Raw genomic sequence first — 21,645 nt, forward strand, 5'->3', positions numbered from 1 at the left:
TGGACGCACCAGCTCCCGTGGCGTACTGGTAAAGGTGATGGCTTTCCACGCCGAGACTGGGAGGTGACACGGGTTCGAATCCTGTCACCGGCTGTGCTGTCTGAGGTTTTCCCTGGGTTTTCCGAAGACTGTCCAGACGAATGTCGGCACAGTTCCCCTTGAAGTCGGCCCAGGACGCACACTAACCCCCCCTGTCCCCCACTCCTTCCTGCTGTCCTCTCTCCATCTGTCCACGTCTCTACGCCGCTCATAGCCACAGTTGCTTCGCGGCGCTAACACGGAATAAAAAAAAAACATTTGTGGACGCGAAGTTGGCAATGCCAAAAGTGCACTTTCAACAATAAAGCGCAAGAATGCGAGGCAGAATGATTATCAGCATCCTCATCATCTTCGGGGCGCGTGCGTTTGAGATCCTATGAATGGTGTCCTTTGCGCTATGTCTTTTTCGGGCATAAAGCATGGCCTTGCAACGACTCTCTGCTACTCTCATTATTTCACGCTTAGCAATATCAATGTTAAATGCGCCTTTTATGGCGCGGGATGGTACGGCTATAATTTGCCACTATGCAGCATAGAAGACACGGACAAAGTCGTTTAGGAACATAAACGGGACGTAGACCTGCATCTATGATGCATATTAGCGAATTATGACCGTTTACCAACTACCCCGCTTTGTCCCTCTAGTCTGGTACGGTTTGTTGATGAGCTAACGCGGAAACGAGATCGCATAGCGGTGATCAACAACGTTCTTTAGTTTCCGCCTATATCCGAATTAGCATCAACTAGCGATCGGAAGAAAATAAGAGATTGTTAAAGGCACACAGGACTGTAGGATAGATATGTAACTGTGCATTATAAGGAGAACGCACAATACTACGTGTGATTGCGGCGCTGGTAGTAATGGTGTGGTCACCTTTCTCCTTTGTTGGCCGCACAGTGCTCTACGAGTCATTCTACTAATTTATTTGTGGTAGATCATACGAAATAATTATATACTAAATCATTAGCGTCATGTTACAGCTGGTTTCACCTTAATGTGCGCACAGGTCTCATCGAATGGCATAAGTAAAATGCCAGTACAGCTGATTGGTGTGATGGTTGCTGGTTGGTCGTTGACACGGGTGCCGTGTATGCTGTACGACGGCTGAGCTTCTGGCAATATTACATGCAGCAGCTACGGTACAGGAAAAGGGAATCACCAAGGCTGTGGTCCTCACGGACTCGCGTAGCACTCTCCAAATGGTGATGAACCCCACATGCAATAGCATTCTAGCTCGGTGTATCAGAACGTCGTGTGACCAACACAAGACAATCGGTGGAGACATCTCCCTGCAATGGATCCCGTCCGACGTCGGCATTATTAGCAACGAAAAAGCGGACCAACTGCTGCACACCACAGCACTAGCCCTAGTTTGCAAACCCCGGGAGACAGCGACAGAAAATTGGTCATCAATGAAATAGTTCTTATGCAACACCCTGGGATCCGGGACACCCTGGAAAATCATCGACTTGATCTTCCGCTTAAAGGACTTTCCCGGAGTACACAAACTCTGCTCTTCAGGCTTGCGAACAAGAAGCGCTTTCACTAAATCGCAGTTATTCAAGATTGGCTCTCTAGACAACGCAAGCTGCATACACTGTCAGCAAATTGAGACTATCGAGCACATCCTATTGCATTGCTGTGCATATGCTGCGGTGCGGGAGAAATACCTTGGCCATTGCAGGAACTGTACTGTGGATGATGTCCTACATCCCAGAGGCTCTTTCACGGAAAGACACTCCAAAAATCCCAGCCTCGTCTACTTTCTCCAGGAATCCGTGTCTCGCTCAAAGGCTATGAGTACTGCTCGGACTTCTCGCCAATTCTGCAGTGACTGCCCTAGATCTTAATTTTCGTCCGTCATCATTCCTTCATCTGTTATCACACCATATCATCTCATCCTGGCTACAGTCGTGACGCAGCCCACATACGTGAGGCCAACAACGGCAAGCCGGTTTTTCGTCACCACCACCACCACCACCACCACCACACGGGTACCGTATTTGGTTATTACTGAATGTACGGAAAAAGGTCTGCCGGGTTTAACAAGAATATTTACCAATAATACTACTTGATAAACAGCCATAAACCATAAGCACTGCCATGAACATTCCATAAATTAGTATGCAACTCAATTGTCAGCATATAGCTTTATCCAATCTATTCTTTCGAAATGACGGACGGAACTTCTTGAAGTTTAGCCCCGCTTTCATTTCCGGCCTCGCATATATTGCTCCGTTGCATTTTTTTTTTTTTTTGACAGCCTAAGTATTCACCTTCCGCCAGCAGAACGACGGTTCTTGTGTGCGATATGAGTTCAAGGCGTGTCAGCCGACTTTCCAAGTAAATTACCCCCGTGTGCTTCGCAGACGAGTATAACGAAAAGAACGTAAAAATAAAGGAGGTCCCACTGTATTACTGCTGTTGCTGTTTTTAAATACAAAACTTATTAAGATAATAATACTCTGATCGTCGAAGCAGAGTTCACATATCATTTGGTGAGACATAAAAAAGAGTGTTTTGTGGCTTATACTGCTTTTCAAAATGTTATCGGATTTGTTTCAAAAATCGATACGACATATTAAGGCAGCTGAAAAAGCGCGCCGTTTTGTGGTATTGTGCTGTCCACCTTTTCTCTCTAAAAATCGATACGAAAAGATATGTTTCTAATGCTTATAAAAATGTCCTCTGCATGAAAAACAAGTAGAAAACGATGTGACCGGACAGCTGTTGCTTTGGCTGAGGAGAAAGAAACCGTCCACATTATCTGGAAATGCATTGGCGCACACGATCTGCTGCCTTTTCATAGCAAAGTAGAGCCACGCTTTTCACACTTGGCCGCGTGTGATGCTTTTCTATAGAGCATTAGAGCATGGCACTGAAAGACTGCGATTTTTAAACTCTCGAATAGTGAAATCCTTATACAATACCATACCAAAGCTGAGGGATGAATCTAGCTTCTCTCTGATTTTAGAGAACATCCCTGCCTTGCGAAATTCAGAGAACACCAAACGTTCCAGACAAAGACGTGAACATTGAGCACCTCAGGTGCCGTACGTCGAGGGACTGCCGTCAAAGTCTGGTTAACATGACGATGGTGTTCTCCACCTCTTATGGTCTGAAGTCGCAAGGGTGCCCAACATGTAATGCTGGTCACCGGACACCAGACATGTGCGTAACGTGTTGCTAGTAACGATGAAAGTCACTGAAAAGTGTCACTCTCGCGTTACTTGTAAGCAATTACATTTTTGTGTAATTTTTCGAGTAATCAGTTACTTTTCTGAGTAATCGATTACTCAGTCATTGATTACTTTTCCGGCAGAGATTAACTTATCTTTCAGATGTTAGTCAAGCCCCTCGTGCTGTCAGCCTTTGTTCAGCCGCTCTACTATACCAAGCGGAGGTCATTGTAATAAAGTTCTGGAATTCCAGGGTCTCTCTCCCTAATCTCTTCCTACACGAGTGTGGTGGCAGTGGCACCTGAAGCTTTGGAAGTTTAGTGAGTCATTGGGAAGTTCCACGCAATTCTCTTCCAGAATCGGGTCAACGTCTTCCCGTGCGATAAATACAGTAGACGTACAGATCTACTTGTCCTGGGCGTTTTTGTTTTTGTGTTATTTCAGCTGTACTGCTTGTTGGACCCTTTTCTTTCTTTTTTTTTTCTTTTGTTTTCTGAGGCACGCGTATAACTTGCGTGAATGTAGGGTAACGCCCGGAGTGACGAGTTACTTTTCTACTCGTTACTCAATTACATTTGGAGTCGAGTAATTGGTAACGGTAATCAATTCCTTTTTCCGTACAAGTAACGGTAACGGTAATCAATTACTTTTTTCGAGTAACGGGCACAAGTTTGCCCGACACACATCTGAATCTGGATGGGGTGTACATTAATCACTCAACCTCGAGCGCATAAACCACACAACTCTAGAGGAACAATATGTAGGTTTCATATGTATATACCAGGGCTTTTGTCGCTATCCCGGAACCGGACGACCTGTTATGTATCTGTCGGAAACCTTCCAATAGTCGCAGTTCTTCGCTTTCGCAATTGCATACGTGTCTACGGTTCGGACAGTTTATCTTTGTCGACGCTGCAATTCCGTCCCGACGGTTTTAAGTAAACGCGCGTGTTAGCACTTGGAGACACGATAATAGAATTCTATTCCGTGTTAACAACCTATTGTTTGTGGTTGCCAACACACACGACAGGATTTCCGACACTTTTATATCCCCTTGCACTGCATGTTATAGCTAACTAGATGGTCTGCACCGACACACGGTCTGTCCCAATCCACTTCTACTTTACGGCAAGCTGGCGGAGGCAAAACCGCCTCCATAATGATAGCGCTTTTATTTCAATGTCTCACACATTTCCCGTTTCAAATGTCTCCCATTGCATCATGGCCATTTAGCCCCAAACTGACCTTAGTCCTGCCGCATGACAACATTCGACGGCAACGCTCACAAATGTGCGGCGAGATTTTGGGAAATAGCTGTCGGACTCTTTTATTGCATCGGGACATGTCGTTGCGAAAAGATTTGTTTCTGGAAGCCTTGTTTCCCGGGAACAAGATCAAAGACGCATTTTATTACATGGTGAGCTCTTTACTGAGTTGCGTTACTTTTGTTTTGCCGTAAAGAGGGCGTCACTAACAGCACCATTTTATTTTTGTCTGCTCGTCTTGCAGCTCATCGTACTTATACACATGCGAAATACAAATGCGAAAAACTATAAATGAACAACAAAACGACAACGGTAACGAACAGAGAAACGAGACAAAAAGCGACATGTAACATGCATCGTATTTATAAACTTTGCCGCGCCTATCAACACAAACGAATGCGAATTTCCGTATAAAAGAGTTCTGATATTTATACTAATATATTCTACAACCACCGCGTTGTACGCGTTCGGTTCTGCGCTGTCGATAACAAATGTGTAGTTAGGGAAGTGTCGCGGGTGGCTATCAGCTCATCGGAACTACGTTAGGGAGAGGCAAGCTAGCTTATCTGTCTGCCTGCAATGGAGCTGCGTAGGAAATTGGAGGACAGCGAATGGCATATCCGCTGCCGAAGGTTCCGGAAGCTGAACCTTATCAACGCTCAGCCGTTAAAAAAAGAAAAGAAAAAGCGAAGCAAAGAAGTAAACAGAGGAATGGGCTATGTAGATTACGTAAAGGGGCGCACAGGGAAGTGTATGAAAGCAAGCGTCCTCTTCGGAGATTCGCGCGATACCTGAGTGAAGAATGATAACTATAAGAAGTTCATTAGTTATTAGATGACGTTATCTGAGGCTAACTCCTAGGTCGTTTAGCCGGTCGTTATGATGAAATGTGATAAGAAATGGTTTTGCGTTATTATCAGTGTTAATAATGACAAAGACATAAATTTATTCCGTGTTAGCGCCACGAAGCAACTGTGGCTATAAGCGGCGTACAGACGTGGACAGATGGCGAGAGGACAACATGTAGAAATGAGGGACAGGGGGGCCAGTGCGCGTCCTGGGCTGACTTCAGGGGGAACGTGCCGATATTAGTCTGAAAGGTTTGCCGGAAAACTTAGGGAAAACCTCCAAGGGTGATAGTCAATGCCACACTTAACAATCCTTGAGTTCTTCGTACGTTCATTGTGGACCGAATTACGTCTAGGTGTTGTATCGCTGCGTTTTGGACTATTTCGTATTGAGCGCGACATCAAAAAGGTGATCATTCGCGGCTTTACGTCGTGAGACAACTATGATCATGCGCGACACCCGAGTGGTCGGTCTGCGGATTCATTTCGCGCCGAATTCGCACTGAATGTGGCAACGAAATTTCGGCAAACGGCACACCGTATACTTAACGTCCCACGCGTGTCCAAACAACTTGTATCATGGCACCAAGTTGCCGACGTCCTCGAGAGGTCAAAAATAGTTGCACCGATTCGCTAAATTTAAGCTAATATGGTTCTGAAATGTTACTGGGAGCGCTAGTGACAATGTGTAATCGGGTACTCAGCCAGAATCAACCACAATCGGGGTACTCAGCCAAGTTCCTCCTGGGGAATACAGCCGCCAAAACACAAGGACAAAGTGATGCCCATTTGTGCCGGAAATGTAGTATTCCGTAAATATGTAAGTTGCGAGTAGCTACTGTGTTCTGATTGTTCTTGTGTCTCGGCGTCTGTTATCCAATATTGTTGTTCAAGAAGTTAGTGTCTACACATTAGCATCGTGTAAAAAAAAAAAAAAGAGAGAGAGATAGAAACGATCCAGCTCGCACAATATGACTGAACTTCTGGGAAAACCCAGACTTAAACGAGCTGCTCGACATCGCTCTGAAGTATGGTACCCAAATTGTTGCGGTGAAACACATCATCTCGTCGTCATTCATCTAGTAGTGTTGTTCGACATCGCTCGTCGGTGTCGCTAAACATTGTGGGACGAAATAGATCTATGCAACAACGCTCTTCCATGCTGGAAACCACAACAACAACAACAATAGATGGAGAAGTGATGATGACATGGGATGTTTCTCCGTGGTAGCCACAGGACCCTACCCCACTTCACAGAGTTAATAGGAAAGGGTGAATTATGGTGAACGCGAAGCGACGACCGCGGTATTATTGGAATTTTCGTACGCCACATGCCTCCGTGCACATATGATGAACAAACGCAAAAGAGACCCGGACAGATATGGGCAGCGTTCACTAGTAACTGGCTTGTTTAAAGAGACAGGAACACCAAGAGTAACCTGCCACACCTATGGACGAAAAAGCTACCTCGGCTGGGGAAGGGTTATCTTACCCTTAATACGTAGTAGTGTGGTAGTGCTCGATGAGCGCGGTTTCGACAACCTCAGACGCGCGTTGAGATGGATGCCTCCACAATGCCTGACTATTGCGTTCTCAAAAATAGGTTGACACGAGCGAGTGCACTTTAGGGACCGCGGCGCTCCGTTTGAGAGTGAACCTACTCAGTTTTTATGCTGACGAAGGAGAACATAGAGAGCGGGAAATTGTTTAAATCTGCCATTGAGCTCCCCTAAAATAATGGGAAGGAGAAAAAAAACTGGGGGGGGGGGGCGTTAGTCGCGACAGAAACGAACTTGCTACTCGTCACCCCTATACTAGATTGCTAATGAGAAGAAAATAAGGATAAAAATAAGAAATAAAATAAGCATAAGGGGAAGAAGTAGAGATCAGTGGTAGAGGGAAGTCTAACTGATGATGATGAACTCATTCAAAACATTCACACAGCACGACACTCGCATGAGTGAACGCATGCTTTTATGTCACAAAGTGTCTGATTAGTCGAGCTTCCTCAAGAAAACTCTCCAGTGCTTGCAGTACAGCCGCTTGGTGCTGCGTTGACAGCACTAGCAACCAATTCAAAAATTGTTCTTGCCATCAAGTGGGGGAATATGTAAGAAAGAAAAGAGGAAATGTCAGGCTATGCTGATGCCGGATTGTTGGTCCACAAAAAAAAAAAGAAAAGAAAAAGAACACATAGAAAAGAAACTCAAAACTTGAAAAAGAAAAGAAAGAAAAAGAGAAATAGAAAAAAAAAACAGTTAGTGGCAGCTGCAGCACAGACACATCAAGTGTCCTGCGAGGTTAGTCTTCGTCTAGTTAATAGTGAACGCTGCCCATGTTTGATTGATTGATTGATTTTAAAAGAAAAAAATGGAGATGGTGGATGGATGGAGATGGATGGTGATTTACTGATGGCTCATCGACACAGACCTGCCCATGTTTGTCCGTGCCTGTTTTGCATCTGTTCATCGTATTTCGAGTAAACCACCACGCCGCGCACCTTCATGCACTTGTGTCATAATGGTGAGCCCAACACATTCATGCCCTGAGTAATGTCCTGTAAATGCTGACCCATTTGCTGCTCTAGGTTTATGGTTAATCTGTTTATACCTGCAGAAAATGTGCGTCAAGGTTTCCGCAAGTGCTATGACGTGCATTGCAACATGCCATGTAACTAATGCGACTAATGCGCTTCCTGGAAACGGGCGTTCAGTGCACTTACTCCTAATCTGTTAGTCCACTTAGCCTGTACTGGGCATATTCTTTCGCTATATTACACTCATACCTATGATCTCGACTCGCGTTATGGACCGCATAGAAGAGTGGCCTATTCCACGATGTCGAAAGGCATCGATGTAACTGCCGGTGTCAGACGGGTTTATGTGCATTACCGTGAATATAATAATATATATAAATAATATATATAAATATATATAATATATCCTATATATATAATTTCCTCCACGTACAACTCCGACTCGTCTGTATGTATGTCTGTCTGACCTTGTCGAGCCACCTCCTACTGATTGCGTTTTGTTTTTCATTTTCATTTTTGTTGATATTTGTATCGCGTTTGTAGTTCTCTTCACCCTTACCCTTTTCTCTTGTACCATGTGACTTGGTTTTTTGATATATGCTTCACCACTTGTAACAGGTCCTCAAACCTGAAGAAGTGCAGCCTACTGCACGAAAGTCTTGTTTTTAATGTATATAGTAAACAGCTGATGCTCTTAACCGTCTTTGTTATTTTTAATATAATAATAGTAAGAATAACGTGCTTCGTTCGAATCGGTTAAATGTTCTGCATAATGCACTAAGAATATATGAAGCTGTCGGGGAGCTGTAGAAATTTGAATGCGCCCTCGGTGGCTGAGTCGATAGCGTGTCCGTCGGCTGATCCCAAGATCGCGGGTTCAAACCCGGCCGAGGACGGTGGCAACGTGGTGGAAGTGTACAAGCTGCTCAGAAACGCCGTCTGCTGCGAGGGACGTTAAATGTGGGGTGTCGTGCGTCGAGATTTCGGCGCACGTTAAAGAAACCTCAGGTGGGCAGTTAGTCATGATCGCAGTTGTCTCGCGACATAAAGCCCCGAATTATTCGTATTATTATTATTATTATTATTACAAATTTGAATACTGACAATTTCGGAAGCTCTGTCTCCTTGTTTCCCTTTAGGTGAAAACCAAAAGGACATACTGGGCTAATGCATGAAAATCCACTTCCCGTTTTTCTTTCTCACGTTCAGATGATCATTGCGTATACTATGTTAGCAGTGTACGTGTATGTGACCTCATGGAGCTTCGTGAATAGGTTGGGACACGCATATTTATTCATTAAGCGTGCCAATATCCCAAATGTGGAGTTTTGCCCCTTTTGGGACCCCGTCGGCACAGCGCAGGAATGAGGCGCGCTTTGATGATGATGATTATTGAAAAAAAAGGGGGATTGTAGCCTTCATCACGAGGGCCGGCTACCCCAGATCACCTAAGGAAAGGAATGTCAGACACATCCACCCACACCCACTGGAGATGTCGCGAAGCGGCGACGAACGCCACAGACAGGGTCATAGCCCGTCTAACAGCTTGGTGTCCCTTAAAAACTGTGTAACAGCTCGCAAAGCTGGCAGTTGAGTGCTCGTTGGCCATGGGCCCAGCACCTTCTGCACTCCAAAGGGTCGATTGTCAACCCGGCCTAACGATGCTTCCGTAATGCCTGACGCAGCGGGCGTGGCCTTTTACGTTGCCGTCACATAGGTGGGGAGTAAAGCGTTACAAAGTAGTGCGTTACCGGTAACGCGTTACATTCGAGTAGTGAAATATGGTAACGCATTACATTTGGGAGAAAAGTAATGAGTAACGTAACGTCATTACATTTTTAACAACTGACGCGTAACGGTGTTATGCGTTACTGCGTGTTCGGGAACTTGAAAGCTTGAGCGAGGACCGTGTCTGCAGAATCCGGGAAAATCCCCTATTTTTTCTATTCATCTTCAACAACGACAAGAAGGTCACATCGACACACACGAAGAACGCAAAAGAAGGGTTGTTGACCTACCCTGGTTGAGGTGTCACCTTTGTTTACCACCTCTGTTTTTCACTCCCTCTGGTATTTTTCGGACGAATGGGACAAAAGCGGCAGAAAAATAGCCTCTACCCTCTGAACAAGTAACAAAGTACCAAGGAATTGGCAGTTTGGATTTGTACTGTATGAGATAAAAGGTCACCGTCTCTATCAACCTTGACACTGGTCATTGTCACACTGGTCACTGGTCATTAGGCGTCCTCTCATCCCAACGGGCGAAGCTCACCGATGAAAATTTTGAACATCAACTACTTCTGCGTTGCAATAAATCGTACATGTAAGTTGTGTTCATGCGTGACCCTTGTTTATGCCCAACATGGCTTGTATTGATTTGCGGAATGCACTTACGTGACTCAACCAAAAATGGTACATATTATAAGGACAACTGGTGAAGTAATGCAAAAGTAACGGCATTACTTATCAGAAGTAACGGCGTTAGTAACGCGTTACCTACTACCGCAACAGTAACGAATAACGTAACGCGTTTCTTTTCGAAAAAGTAGTGAGTAACGGTAGTGCACTACAAAATAAAAGTAACTTCCCCACCTATGGTTGCCGATACAGACCATGAACAGGTCTACAAACTGCCCTACCCCATGTCGTCCACCGAGGCTGAACTGTTCGCCATTCTTACTGCCCTAGAATATATTACTGACTTGCCACCTGGCAAATGGGTCATCCTCACAGACAGCAAGGCGTCTCTCCTCCGCTTGATGTCGGCCCGCTCCAACCTCATACGGGGTATACCCAGCTTGATCATTCAGAGGTATAACGGACTCCGTGTCAATGGTCATGCTTTGTCCCTTCAGTGGGTGCCCGGTCATGTGGGCCTGACCGGTAACACACGCGCAGACGCGGCTGCCAGACGAGCCGCCGCAGCAGTTACTCCTGCCACTGCACGTCCACCACTTACACTTTCGGCTTGCCATTTAGCTATTCGCCGCCGGTGTGCAACCCGTGCCCAAGCATTTAGATCTCAAGCCGTCGCCTACAACAGTCACCATCGACAGCCATAGCAGTCCATCGACCCCTCGGTTACCTTTTTCATTGCGTGTCGCTGCAGTCGTCAGGACGAATCATTGCTGCACCGCCTCCGTCTCAACGTTGCCCGCACCCCATTGCTCCTGTACCAAATGGGCCAATCCAGCTCCCCCTTGTGTTCCAGCTGTGGCGAGGTGGGCGACATTGCTCACTGTCTTCTGCACTGCCAGCAGCACATTCTCCAACGGCAAGCCCTCCACGCCGTCTAATACAGCTGGGCTACAACACACTGTCCATGGCCACCCTCCTCGGTCCCGTCCCTCGGCCTAGACTCAGTGGGCCATCACCACAGCCCTGCTCCGCTTCTTAAATGACTCTGGCCTTGCGTCTACCCTCTGACTGGACGTTCTTCGAACTTTCCGTCGTGCCTGTGCTGCACTGCACTGCGTGCCTGTTTTTCTGTCATCTTTTCCTTTCTTTTGTTTATTCTCAGTTCCTTTCTTCATCTTTCTATTAGCTTATTTTTTTCTTTTTCTTTCCTTTTGCTTATTTTTCAGTTCCTTCTTCTTTACTATTCTCGGAATAGCAAGCTGGCAATAGCCTGGCTGACATTTCCGTTTTCTTTTTTTCATTCTATTAAACATATTCTCCCCCCCCCTCCCACCCCCGGCCTAACGCGGCTACAAGTCTGTCACGCCACTCAGAGTATCTTGGGCACATAACTATAATATAGGAAGGGAGTTGCCTCAGGACAGAAGCCGCCGATGTTTCGAACAGAGACTGTTGTTCTTCTGAAAAAAAGAACAGTCTCTGTTCGAAATATCGGCGTCTTCTGTCCTGAGGCAACTCCCTTCCTACATCTCTACCGGTTCGCTGGATTTCTACCCATCTACGATAACTATAATATGTTCGACGTCTTCGATTGAGCCACAGACTGGACAATTAGGAGAGTCCGCCTTCCCAAGCCTATGCAGGAGTGTTGCACTGTATGGTACATTGAGCCGGAGCCTGTGAAGCAATGACGTAAGCTGCCGTGGCATGGATGTTGGGAGGACCAGGGCTAGTTCGGGGTCAACCCGGTGCAGAAGGGAAGATCCAGCCTCGCCACAAAACCATTGATCTTTTGACAGCTTATGGCTCAGAGACTTTAAGGCACTCTTGGCGTCCGCCTTCGTGAAGTAAACACTGCGGAATGTACTATTTCCATGTGCTTTCCCGGCGTTGTGATCGGCCGCATCATGTCCGGCGATCCCACAGTCGCAAGGTATCCACCGGAAAATCATGTCATGGCCAGTGGTCACTGCTTTTTGGTGCGCTTCTAGTATGCCATTCAGTACAGGAGCTGAGAGGTGGTGTGTACCCGGTGTCATAAGGGTCTGTAAGGCGGCTTTAGAATCACAGAAAATAACCCATTTTCCCTTGGAAGGCGCGCACAAGATATGCTCTATGGCTAGAAGAAGAGCGTGTAGCTCTGCTGCTGCTGTCGATGAAGTACGATGCTATAGTCGAGCACTGCGCGCAGTATTCGACGCTGGTACAACGAAGGCACAAGCGGATCCTGTAGATATTGTGGAGCCATCCGCATATACCGCCGTGCGATCATCCAGACGTCGGATTAGTTCCAAGCTCCAGCATGCAAGGAGGTGAGGACTTCTTCGACGAAAGGCCTGGAACTTCTGTACTGACTCTGAGAGGGACAACTCCCCATCATGGCAAAGGGGATGCTGGAATGCGTTTATATGATAGTGAGATGCCTCGGTATGGCAGAATGGCCCGGTGAAAAGTGGAATTATCTATCTTATTAATTACTCCAACAAGGTGGTGCCGACGATGCCGCGTTGACAGTCGGATGAAGTGACGAAGTGATTCCTGAACTCTTAGAGCTGATACCGGAGGTTCCTTCGCTTCTGCAACTGTGAGCTGGTTAGAAGCTGACCGATGAACCCCCAAGCACACTCTTAGGCTCTTTGCAACTACACTCTCGAGGATAGATTCTGAGGTGAGACACAGGCCTTGTAGAAGTGGCAGGGAGTACGCCAACATCTGACGAATTAGTGGATGATGCAGACCGAGCGTAGCCGTCGGAGACACTCCCCATCCACTGCCTGCGATGTAGCGCATGACATTAACGACGGATGTAGCTTTCTCCTTTATGCGTTGAACTTCGGCTGACCAGGACAGAGATATGTCCACGATGACCCCAAGGAACCTGTGATGTGTTACTCTTCGGAGTTGTTGACCATGGACTTGAAGCTGAAAGTTCGGTAAACGTTTCCTCGTGAACGGCATCACTACTGTTTTCTCTAACGACACATCCATGCCCCGTTGAGACAAGAAGATGGTAACCTTGTCTAGTGCCTCCTGAAGACGTGTACAAAGCGCTGGCCACTGTTTCCCGGAAGACCACAGACATAAGTCATCGGCATACATACTCAGGCGTACACCTCGTGGTAACGGGGACGGGAGTGTCGCCAGTAGGGCATTAAAAAGCATGGGACTGAGTACTGCTCCCTGCGGCACTCCTGCGATCACTGAGTGTTTCTGTGTATCCCCTGTGCTGGTACGCATGAACACCGCCCGGCCACTTAAATAGTTAGCAATCCCCCTCAGCACTCGCCCCCGCGCGCTTTACAGTCGGCACACACAGTGTGTCTGGGCGAGACGTCGTTGTTTCATGGTGCTAGCAACACATGTGGAAGCCGCAGTGCAAAGCCTGAGCGTACATACACACGCCGAAGTTACACCTTTCCCCTTTCCTTTTTTCTTATTTTTCTCTGCCAATAAATCCCCCTCCCCCCGAAGTTACACGTAAATTACGCGCAAAAACAAGAAAAAAAAAATAAAAGCACACTGAAAGCACGTACACACACGAAGACAGTTATGCAGTATTATTAAAAGGACGTTTCCGGCTTCATGAGGATGCCTCGCGTTTCATTGTGTTTCCACAGCGTATGAGGTCCTGCATGTCAAGGACATACTACTCGTATAACAACCTATCCCACTGTGCTTGAAGTTATATGGAAGAAAGTGGAGCCTTCTGGCGAAAAATCAAGTCGGATTTTCGCATCAGGTGGTGCTGGTGGTGGCGGTGGTGACGTGTTCGCTTGACGAAGTAGGCCTCACGTTGGTGGGCCCGTCTTGACTTGTGCGAAGATGAAGATGACGATGATATATGATAATGAGCTTGATGAGAGGACTGGGGACGATGGCTTGGATCAGCATCATTGGCCACGTAAAGCAGTGTCCATTAACGTTGCCTGTGCCAGGCGCAATTTCCATTTTCGTCTGACGGCGCTGCCTTCGCGCTGTAGGACGGGGGATATCTTCACACAATTGCACGCACTATTATTTTGTCCCGAACGACTACGACGCGGGAAACTTCGAAATGCGGGTCCAGTTCTTGGAACTCTAGAGTTACCCCTATACAGGGTGTTTATTTTTATCCTTTACAGAATTCTTATAAAAAGGTTATGACAGCAGCACCGATGTCGTTTTTGCCACTAGGTTATACGACCAGACGGACATTCTCTCAAAGAAAATATGCAGCTACAAGATGACTAATTACCTAAAATTAACTCCTTCATTAGGGCGTTGAGAGCCATTCCACGTCTAACAAATCCTGAAACACGCATGTGCGTTAAAATATCCATCCCTGAATATTGCTGTACAAATTAGCCAAAACCGAAACTGCGGCGACCGGGAACGCAGGGAGCACGGCGCTCATTTCACGTCAAAGGGCCACGTGATTTGGAGCAGTGGAAATGATTGGAGTAGGTGCCGATCTGCTGGCCAGATAAAGTGGTTTATTACTAGTTTAGGCTGCCAAGGGGGACGTCGGACAAAGTAGGAGACACGACAACAGAAACAGCTTACTCTCAACTGACGAATTTAATGCAAGGAACAAAAACATCAGAACTACAGGATATGATGACGTCAACAGCAATGACAGCAGGGTTAACACACTCAAACGGCGATATCACGATCTGTGCGACTCTCAGTTAGATAATCACATTCCGCAGAAGACAAGGCTATTGAAGGGGAGCTGACACAATCGGGACCATGCTGAAAAATGTTGAAGGCCTCGTGTATCTCCCTCACTGTCTGATTGGGATGTTTAGCAAGCGTGCACGTGCGGTCAAATAACAGTGTACAACCGCAGTCCCTTAAATGTAGTGCAAGGTGACCACTGGGAGTGTTTTTTATTGCAGCCGCATGTTCAAGTAACCTAACATTAAGGCACCTTCGAGTCTGCCCTATATAGTACTTGCCGCAGGCCAAGGGGATTTATAAACCGAAGATGTGTCACATTTTACGAAAGGCTTCTTATGCTGGACTTCACCAGCCCGGCGTGGCTTGGGGTTATTGACTCTGAAGCACAGCTGTTGTAGCTTCACCGGAGCGGACAGGACCACTGGGACACCATGTCTTTCGGCTACTTTCTTGATGTTGTGCGAAATTTTATGTCCATAAGGAATACAGACTGGTCTTCCTTCGGGCCGCCTCCTCTCTGTGGTCGAGGCCTGCCGCATCTCAGTGATGAGGATTTCCGACACAGATTGGATGAGGGTGTCCGGGTATCCACCGACTACCAACTTCCCCAGCTGTGCTTGGAAGCTGTGCTGCATCTCATGTTCACAAGACTGGTTGAGCGCAGAGCGCAACATGGTTCGAACAATGCTCCTCTTGACAATTTTGGTATGGCAAGAACTAAAAGGGAGCACAGCCTTCCTGGACCTTGGGTGGTAGGACCAGCATTTGTGAAAAACAGAATCAACCATTCTAATATCCAAAAACTGAATGCAACCTTCCACAGGCAGTTCGAGGGCAAAATCGAGGCCCCTGGCGTTAGCTTTGAATAGATATAATTGAATAGATAGCAGCAGATAAACTGCTTTCCGGTCCAGATAAGCCTCCATCGGCGTAGATGATGCGCTCTTGAGGCACGCTTTTTCGATTTCGGCTTATTTGCATACCGAAATTCAGCTATGGATATTTTACGTCACGCGCTCTTTTCTGGATTTTTAGAAGGTAGAATGGCTTTCAACAAATAGTCTCCCGTTCTGCTATTTCGCTTTTCCCCAAAAATTGCTAATTGAAGAGTTAATTAATCGATTTTAGGTAATTAGTCATCTTGCAGTCGCATACTCTCTTCCGGAGAATGTCAGGCTGGCCATGTAACCCAATTGAAAAAAAAACAAAAAAACATGTGTACTTCTCGATAGCTTTTTTATCAAAATTCCGTACAGCATAAAAATAAACACCCTGTTGATAGGTACTTGTAAATCTAAAAAAAGTACAACACGTTCAGTAAAACCGGCCAAAATGTCCATGATTAATGAATGGGCTTTTGAACAAAAGAAACAAAAGGATCAGAAGAGTGGCAGGAGCGGCAGGAGAGTGTGGGTTCGAATCCAACTGGCGGAGTCTTTTCCTTATACCCGTTTGTCAAATAATAGTCTTTTTTTGCGCGAATAGATGATTATTACCTTCTAGAATGGCAATTGACATATTTTCATGACGTTCGTAAAAAAAAGAAAAGTCATTTCTGAGCTGCACGTGCAGGATTTGAACCCGTGAATGCACGAACGAAATCCTCCACGCCCTCGGGAGCCACGTGACAGTACTCCTCTCGCTGACTGGCCAGCGCGCGAGCAGCTTTTCAAGTTTTCGTTCGAGGAGCGATTACGAGCAACTCGAGTTGTTGGAGGTTGCCGGTGTCGGCCGACTACCAATAACTCCAAAGTTGCTCATAGTTGCTGGAAAAAGCTGCCCCGTGTGAACGCTGCCTTAGTATTTGACGCGATCACTAGATCGCGATTACACGATTATTACAAATGTTGACATCCCTGGGAGCCAAATCAGCTCAAAAGCTCCAGTTGCATGAGTAATTTTCTTTTGATATTCTATCCATAAAAGCACTGAATTCGTTGTTAGTGTCTACGGCAGACGCTTTCTTTTTACGGGGCTGTTTCCCGGGCATCGTTATCTGACGGAACGGCTTCGCAGTTTCGGCGTGCTCAGATACGAAGGCAGCCGTCGAATATGCGGCGCACTGCATCTTCTCGAAGGTTTGACTTTCCACGCTTGTGCAGCACTTCATCGCCGTCGATGACGAGTTCGTCGTGCCATACGGCATCGCTGTGGTCAAAGTGCTTCTCGCAGACACGTGTGTGTGGAGAGTCAAAACTGAACTGCCCACCATCAATGCGATGGATGGCACGTTTCCACTTCTCACGCTTGTCAGAATACGCAGGAAACGCGAACATGGATACCTTGCCACCCCCCGAATACCCAGAGCGACATTTGGTAACACAGCATGTCTCTGGCATGCTGCTAGCACACGGTTATAACGCGACAACATCCGAAAAACGTGTACTGCAATGGGAGACGCAGGCGTCTCTCTCCCGCGTTCCGATGGCAGCGCCACCACGCGGGCGCTCCGGTCCCTGGGCAAAGCTTCCCCATAGAGTTACGGAGAAGCTGCGTGACCAGGAAGCTATCAAGGGACCGTGGTACAACGCACCAGACCAGCCGCCAAGTCGTGCCTAACGTGTTAGCAAATGTGTCCGCGACGTGTCATTAAAGTCAACAAAGAAAGAAGGTCGTGTAAGAAGAATGCAACCTGATGTACAACGTGACCTGTACTTCGCGGGTGCGATGAATCTCCGGAAATAAAGTAGGGCTAACGCAAGATTAGCCTGCGTCACTACAGGCGGTCATTCATCTTTACTCGGAGGGAGAGCAAAAAAAGCGCAACACGTTTTTACGACGCCTTCACCGTCTATATAAAGACGTTGCCGGAGTGACAAAATTAAGTAACTATACCAGTAAACCCGTGCACTGTGAGAAAAATTAAGAGGGCATACTAGCTTATTGCCTATATGTATTAGCCTTAATAGCTCTCTGCAGATCATAGGGGGCTGGCTTTCAGAGAGGAACTGTGCTATGAATAATGAACAATTTATTTATGTTGCTACGAAATAACAAGACGCAGCTTTACTTGTCGCAACACGCGAGCACTAAAATGATCTGAAGGACAGTAGTGCTTTTTAAACTTATTTAATTATTATTAGCTAATTTCGTTTAGGGGTACTGGGGGCTAATCCGACACTGTCGCAACTAATGTTACCATCTGTTTTTTTTCTTTCGTTTTTTTTGTGTGTATGTTCGTATCATTCGAGTCATGCACTTAGCGCACAAGACACCTATTAGATGTTTCGTAGACAGAATATCAACGACTTTATTGTGGTGGTGATGATGATGATGATGATGCGGTTTCATAGAGGGAGTAATTCAGCAAACAAAATACAGTAGCGTAGTAAGCGACAAACCTTATAGGGAGTTTTTACGAAATATTCTACCCCGTTCCGTCTTCTTACTGAATAATTAAAGGGTGCACTAAAGTTTACGAATGTATATTGGTAGGCTATAAGCTGCGAGTGGTGGAATGTGTATTTCTCGCGCCGAGCAGTTAACACGAACAATGCAAAGTACGAGGGTTGGATGAAAAGTATGGCGCCCACATGTGATGCGGTTGTCCAAGAGTGATAAAGCTTCACGAATGTTCCACATAGTCCCCCTTCCACTTCTGTGGACTCTTCGCAGGCCTCCTGTATGTGACCACATTCCTCGTCTTCTGAAGAAAGTCTCTATACCTCCCGTTGTTGATCATCAACTTACACTGCAGCACCTCAGCTCAGCTTACTCTCACCAGACTTGTGCCCGTTACTCGAAAAAAGTAATTGATTACCGTTACAGTTACTTCTACGGAAAAAGTAATTGATTACTGTTACCAATTACACGACTTCAAATGTAATTGAGTAACGAGTAGAAAAGTAACGCGTTACTTCGGTCGTTACTTTGTATTCATGCAATTATACCCGTCTTCCCATCTGGTCCTTTGTGTCCTACAAAAAAAAAAAGAAAGAAAGAAGGGGCTATAAAAGAAGATTCAACAGCAGAACAGCTGAAATAAGAAAAACAAAAACGCGTAGGATAAGAGATCTGTGCATCTACTGTATTTATCGCCCGGGAAGACGTTGACCCGATTGTGGACGAGCATGGCGTGGAACTTCCCCATGACTCACTACACCTCCAAAGCTTCAGGTACCACCACACCGGTGTAGGAAGAGATTAGGCAGAGAGACCCTGAAGGTCCCGGAACGTTATTACAATGACCTCCGCTTGCTATAGTACAGCAGCCCAACAAAGGCACACGGCATGAGGGGCTTGAACATCTGAAAGATAAGCTAATCTCTGCCGGAAATGTAATCAATTACTGAGTAATCGATTACTCATAAAAGTAATTGATTACAAGTAACGCAGTTACTAGTAACGCGTTACGCACAAGTCTGAGTCTCACCCACTCCCTGTCCACACAATGGATCAGTGTCTGAAGTCGGGTCAACAGCAGCCTTGTATATCCCACATGAGAGCCTTGAAGTGGCGCACAAACTCCCCTACGAGACTTCATCTACAGAGTCCGAGCTCTTCGCCATACTGACCGCGTTGAACCACATTGCGGGATCAGCGCCTAGCGCTTGGACTGTGTTCACGGACAGCACGACGGCGCTAGAAGCTCTGGCAAATGATTGTACCAGAACAATCGGCGGCCTAGACATCATGATAATCGCCATTTCTTTCTTTTTCTATCACATCACATAGTCTCAACATACAACCGACTTCTATCCTCAGGTCATAGCCTGTGTTTCTAATGGGTACCCAGTCACACCGGCCTGCACGGAAACACCGGTGCAGACGCCTTAGCACGCCGGCACATGGGGGCGTCACCTTCAATAACTGTTTACTACCACTTTCAGCCTCAGCATGTCGACTACAGATACAGCGACTCCACCACAGCGGCACTCGGTAGTTTCAAGAGGATGCTGTCCGCACGGAACGATCATCTCCGGTCTATCGACCCGTCGATGGATTTCGTTGCCACTGCTCACGTCAACAAGCGTCCATTCTACACCGACTACGACTTAATGTCGCCAGGACACCAGTGCTTCTCTCTAAAATGGGTCTTCTCTACTCGCCCAAATGCCCCCACTTGCGCTGTTGAAGTTGATATTCAACATCATCCCCTCGACTGTCACAGATTCGACACCCCTCGAGCCACGCTCAGACGACGCCTATACTCGAGCTGCCATGCACATACTTTTCTCTGGCCGCTCTGGTCGGCACAGTACGACATCCCACACAACAAACAACAACTTTATTCTGACTTTGGAGAGTGGGGAGGTTCTTCGCCAGAGGCGATACTCTACCCCATTATTGGTGGGGATGTGGGGAATAAAATAACGAGCCCCTTCACAATAACGATCGGAGTCCGTGTGTTGTACATCCCACACAGCCGTCTGTGACCAAAACAGTTTTGACTCTCTTGAGCGATACAGGTCTCACGAACAACCTGTGAACTCAAGTCGTGCCATTTCATTCTTCAGTGCCCCTTTCTCACCATCAAGACATTAACCTCATGTTTTTTTTTTTGGCATCTTTGTCTTTAATCTATCTCACCCTTCTTTCACCGTTTGTTAGTTTATCCTTTATTTCCTAATTATTTTCTTTCTTTTCTGTTGATTTCTTTTCTCCCCCCCCCCTCTCCACTTCCACTTCCACGCACATTTCCTATCTGTGCCCAAGCTTCGCCAACCCTTCGAGAGGAAAAGTTTCCGCTAGGGAATCGCAGTTATTAACAAAAGCCACGACGGCATTGTCTGTTGAAAACGGTGTGTCTTTTTTTTTTCTTTTTTTCATGGTGGGGAACAAGTGAAAGTCTGACGGTGCGAAGTCAGGAGAATAAGGCGGGTGCGGTAACGGTTCGAAACCGAAGGCGTTGATTGCTTTCGGGGAACGGCGTACTTGTGGCAAGACGCGTTGCGCTGGAGGAAAATCACGTGGCGCTCCAGCTTTCCAGGACATTTTCTCCCAATGGAGACTTTCAACCTTTCGAAAATGTTCAGCATTAGTTGCCTGGCCTTTGTGGCCCTTCCGCATGTGCGACGCGGAGTGGATAATGGCACGCACATGTTCAAGTGACATTCCATCTTGTTCTTCTAACCATCAGAAAGTCCCGCTATGATCCTGCATGATGAGGTCGTGCATACGTGTCACATTATGCGCGGTTACATAAACCCGACAGAAACGGTTTGGGTGACTTAGCACACCTCCTCGCATCGATCCTCCCTGATGGGAGAGGATTTGCTGCGATAAACCAACTGTACCCGCTTTTGTCGAGTTGGTGGTGGTTGGTAAAATAACAAGGGGAGGTTGAATTCGCGCAAGCGAATTCTGCTACCCCCCAAAAAAGAAAGACGGTACACCCCAAAGCAGAAAAGAAAAAAGAAAGGAAACGGTACGATTGCACCACAGAATGTGCGAGCGCACCGCAAAAGCTCACCGGGGTGAGCGTCTCGACCGCGACAACGCAGGACCGAGCGCGCCGTTCGTTTTGTCGAGTTAATGTGAACGCGGCTATTGTCTTTCGTTGTCACGCTTCTCGGACTGCCGGAGCGTGGTTCACGTGTGTCGGTCTGCCTTCCCCTTTTCAATTCAACCATCAACCTCTTTACTGTTGCTTAATGTGAAACGGAGTCCTGCAATATTTCATAATGTCCGGATGGATCTCGCTGGGCGTTAATCCCCTCACAAACAGATAACTGATAACAGCGCCGTTCGCTTCGCGGTTCTCTTTGCTGGGTTTTGCCATTTCAACTGATGTACTACCAGCGACATGTTCATGTGCATGG

The 21,645-nt window shown here is 46.7% G+C and overlaps 1 protein-coding gene across 1 annotated transcript in view; it reads left to right on the forward strand.

Moving 5' to 3' along the window:
- Positions 1 to 21,645, forward strand: part of LOC135386138 (muscarinic acetylcholine receptor M2-like) — a 364,606-nt gene that overhangs the window by 21,042 nt on the left and 321,919 nt on the right. The gene's annotated exons all lie outside the window — the stretch shown is intronic.

This window comes from Ornithodoros turicata, chromosome 2, assembly GCF_037126465.1.
Source record: "Ornithodoros turicata isolate Travis chromosome 2, ASM3712646v1, whole genome shotgun sequence".
NCBI lineage: Eukaryota > Metazoa > Arthropoda > Arachnida > Ixodida > Argasidae > Ornithodoros > Ornithodoros turicata.